Source organism: Lutra lutra, chromosome 3 (assembly GCF_902655055.1).
Source record: "Lutra lutra chromosome 3, mLutLut1.2, whole genome shotgun sequence".
Classification (NCBI taxonomy): Eukaryota; Metazoa; Chordata; class Mammalia; order Carnivora; family Mustelidae; genus Lutra; species Lutra lutra.
Window position 1 is genome coordinate 144,287,530 of NC_062280.1, and position 4,530 is coordinate 144,292,059.

The 4,530-nt window shown below is 48.5% G+C and overlaps 2 long non-coding RNA genes across 2 annotated transcripts; one reads left to right on the forward strand and one right to left on the reverse strand.

The window, feature by feature from the left end:
* Positions 1-432: 432 nt before the first annotated feature.
* Positions 433-2,757, reverse strand: LOC125095373 (uncharacterized). Its single transcript, XR_007125858.1, has 3 exons — positions 2,453-2,757; positions 2,174-2,270; positions 433-460 (listed from the first exon to the last, which is right to left on the reverse strand). It is a non-coding gene; the product is annotated as an uncharacterized LOC125095373 (long non-coding RNA).
* On the forward strand, positions 1,552-3,223 carry LOC125095372 (uncharacterized). The gene is made up of 2 exons (XR_007125857.1): positions 1,552-2,335; positions 2,709-3,223. It is a non-coding gene; the product is annotated as an uncharacterized LOC125095372 (long non-coding RNA).
* The last annotated feature ends 1,307 nt before the right edge of the window (positions 3,224-4,530 follow it).

Consider the following 4,530-nt stretch of genomic DNA (forward strand, 5'->3'; position numbering starts at 1 on the left):
CTAGATGTCCATTGACAGATGAATGGATAAAGATGATGTGGGAGATTTATATATATATATATATATATATATATATATATATATATATATACACACACACACATACACACAGCCATCAAAAAATGAAATTTTGCCATTTGCAATGACATGGATGGAACTAGAGGGTATTATGCTAAGTAAAATAAGTCAATCAGAGAAAGACAATTATCATATGATCTCACTGATATGTGAAATTTAAGAAACAAGACAGGATCATAGGGATAGAGAGGAAAAAATGAAACAAGATGAAACCAGAGAGGGAGACAAACCATAAGAGACTTTTTTTTTTTTTTTTTAAGATTTTATTTATTTATTTGACAGACAGAGATCACAAGTAGGCAGAGAGGCAGGCAGAGAGAGAGGAAGGGAAGAAGGCTCTCTGCTGAGCAGAGAGCCCGATGTGGGGCTCGATCCTAGGACCCTGAGATCATGACCTAAGCCGAAGGCAGAGGCTTAACCCACTGAGCCACCCAGGCGCCCCAAATAAGAGACTCTTAATCTCAGGAAACAAACTGAGGGTGGCTGGAGGGGAGGGAGTGGGGGGGAATATGGTGGCTGGTTGATGGACACTGGGGAGGGTAAGTGCTATGGTGAGTGCTGTGAATTGTGTGATGAATCACAGACCTGTACCCTGAAACAAATAATATGTTAATGATAAAAAAATAAAAAATAACGTTCTTAAGTGTATAAAGTAGGTATGGTTACAAAGGACCACTGAAATACAGTTTCCACAATATTAAAGAAACAAATTTATAATACAGTCATATTTGTTTTAGTGCATTAAATAAGAGGATTCACTGGCAGGCCTAAAAACTGCTGAAATATTAAAGTAATGATGAGCTGGATATTCTCAGCTACCTGTACAACATTATCATATGTGCCTCCTATTAGTGACAAAGTCATAGGTATTATTCTTACCACTGTGGTGCATTGCCTGCATTTATAATTGAAAAAAAAATACTAATTTTCAGTTAGAGGTTAATGAAAATAAAGATGTATTTTTTTTCTACCCAAGTGCATACCTCCTGGATTTTACCCGTAGGAGGTAGGAAGGGGTGTTCATGAACCCCACGGTAAGAACTCCTTAAAATATTCACTATAATAACTTCGGAGTCATAATTTCCTTAAATAGGGCCTCTGCAATTGTATCAGCTTTAGGCCCTATAAAATAAAAAAATAAAAAAATTGTTTATTTCCTTAAATAGGGCCTCTGCAATTGTATCAGCTTTAGGCCTTATAAAACCTGGATCTTTCTTCAAAATACACTCAGGCAATGATCACTTGTCCCATCTTCACAGTGAACAGGCGCTGGGTGGGGAGAATGGAGGGGTAAGCTGCTGTCATCTTCCACCTGTCACTCTCCACCCATGGGCAGAGGGCTCGGCCCTGGGCCTGGTCTGTTGGGTACTCAGCCCTCACGCCTTCACCACCTCAGACCCTGCATGTCACTGGTCTGTCACCCCCTCCCACAGGTTCCCCTCTCCCCATGTGGTCCCCTCCCCTGTGATTTCATCTCCACCACCCCTTTCCCTCACACGTCCCACACACACTCTTGGTTTCCTGCCTGCTCTTCCCCTGGATCCCCACATGGCTTACACTCATTTCTCTACGTCTCCACTGCCCTGTCAGAAAGGAAGGTCTTTCCTAACCAGCCATTTAACTGCATAACCGAGGAACCCTGCTGGAGGCATTATCCCTTCCTGACGGGTTACACATTTACCTGCTGCTACACCCCTCCATGCGCCCATGAGAGTGGCAGTTCCATGAAAACAGGGACATGTATTTTTTCCCCCCAGTTTTAGTGTCTAGAATGCTCTCCAGTGGGCACTTCCTAAATACTTGCCGAATAAATTAGAAAACAAGAACTCCGATCAGAAAGGACGATGGACTTAAAATCTAACAAGAGTGTGGACATGAAGCTAAATTTTGTCTGGAAAGATGAAAGGCCAGGAAAAGGCCTGACATTCACATTTCTGTAAAGTGGATGTTCTCCCCCAGTCTCTGACTTTTGAAATAAGAGTAAAAGGCCCCAAGGACCCTTTGCGGCCCACGGGTGCTTGCCCCTAGGAGGGGCACATTTCGAGACCTTTATGCGGAAAGAACCATCACAATGCTGATATGTAAAGGTGTTTACCTGTCTCCTTTTGGTGCAGCGCCACGTCTTCTGGAAACATTCAGTGGCCACGGACACTCTTTGGAGTGACTAGTGGTTTGGACCCCCGCAGCTCATCCTAGGGAAAACAATCAGAGAGCGCTGCTGAGAAGCACACCCGCGGCCCCAGAGAGGAGGACAGACGTGAGTGCCGCAGCGCCCCAGCCGGACACCCAGGACACCCCCCCCCCCCCCGCCTCTGTCGCGGCCCGGAGCGTCGCGCGGCCGCCCTCCCCGCCCCGGGACCTCGGCCCCTGCCACCTCTGCCCGCCGGGGAGAGCACAGGGACCGGCTGCGGGAGCAGGTGCCCGGCGGGATCGGGCTTTCCCCGGGAGCTGAGACGGCTCGGCGCCCTGTTCGCCTAGTCCTGGAAGGCCAGGAGCGCGAGGCCGCCGGGGACGGGGACGGGGACGGGCACGCGGCAGGAGTCCCGGGGGGTCGCCGCTCGCTCCGCGCGGTGGCTTTTAACCAGAGGCGCCTCCATCTCTCCAGCCTCTCCCTATCCGCCTTCTAGCAGAAGGCACTCGAACTGCCCGAATACAACAACAAACCCCAGCAACTCAGCGGCATGGCCCATCTCCTCCTCCCCCTCAGTCCCGTATTCTGGGCACTGTGACGAGAAGCCGCCTTTCCTGATGACACAGTGCGGGGCATGGCGGTTGCAGCGACTGGGGGAGCCGAGCGGCGGCTCGCCTTAGCTCGGGAGAGTGAAGGCGAAGCCCAGCATCCAGCGGGCTCACAGCACCCTTGAAGGGCCTTGCCTCTGGCCTCTCGGGGCCACCGTGGGTGGGAGATGTCGCCTAGAGGGGGCGCCGGCTGCGCGGCTGGGACTGAGCGCGGTGAAGTGTCCGCGTGCCCGCCTGGGGAGTGGTCCAGGGAAGGAAACAGCGGGTCAGAACCCAGGAGGAGTATCTTTTTGCTATGGTGACCTTTCCCTCGGAACCAGGACTAAGCAGACATCCGTTGAGGCTCATTGCTTAGCAACATCAAGGGTTAATAAAAATGCAGAATAAAAGGCAGGTGGTACAAAAGCACGAGGATTCCGCTGCATCTCATTATTGAAATGCTTGATGGCTAAGTGCGGGGGAGCGGGGAGAGGTAGCTTTGCTTCTAATAGGTTTTTGCAGAAAGACACCAAACATTTCCTTGGAGTGAATGGAAATGATGCTGCAGGTACATTAAGTTCAGTCTAATTCTGTTATTAATTCATGCGGCAAGCATTCTAAGGTGGCCAAAATGGTTAGCATGAGGTTGTTTTTTTTTTTTTTTAAGGTTTTATTTATTTGACAGAGATCACAAGTAGGCAGAGAGGCAGGCAGAGGTGCGGGGGGGGGGGCCGTGGGGGGCGTGGGGGCGTGGGGGGCGTGGCGGAAGCAGGCTCCCCACCGAGCAGAGAGCATGAGCGGGCTTGATGATCCCAAGATCCTAGGACCATGACCTGAGCCGAAGGCAGAGGCCTTAACCCACTGAGCCACCCAGACGGCCCAGCATGAGGTTTTATGAGTTTATTCTTTCTTAAGATAGTAAGTACCATTGTGCAAAGTTCATGTGCGTCACCATGGAATTCGGTTTATAGAAAGCTCTTCATACACACATCTGCTATCACCCTTTCATTTCTTTGTGACTATTTTGCCTCCTCTATTCCTGCCTTTTCCTAACCCAAAGAAAGGCAAAGGCAGGTGAAATGATGGCATGGTGGGGGTGCAGAGTGGGAAGGTAAGCAAACTGATAGTTAATATCTGAAATCTTGCCACCCACACAAATTAAAATACAAGAGCCGCTGAGTCAGTCATTGTTGTTCTAGCTCTCCAGAAAAACTTAACAAACTTTGCAAGCGCTTCTCCAAGACTTGTCAGGGGAATTAGACTGGGTGGGGAGACAGCTATGATTTTATCAAAATTTGTACAACCAATAACCATAACCCATTAGTTGCACCACTAAGGTATATATACATGAGGGAAATAATGAAAAATATCGGAGACAGGTTAAAAAAAGGTATGTAGGTAAAGTTTTTATTTTTGGAAATCACACTGCCCAGCTGCTGCAACCAAAGTATATGTACAGAAAAGGGACTTCACTAAATTAAACTCCTATACAGCCAATGTACTTAAAGGGCCCAGTAATGTTTGGGTGGTGTAATTCCTTAGAAAGCCACCAGAGGGAGCCCAAGTTTTGCTTCCTACAAAACTCCAAGTTGTAGTTCAAAAGACTCAGTAAGACAGACCAACTGTTTCAACATCGCCTTCGTGGAAAGTGATGTGGGATGCAAGGCTGGTAACTCTAGGCCCACTGGTGTGAACCGGAAGATGTCTGGGCTAAGGCCCTCTGCTGGATTAGAA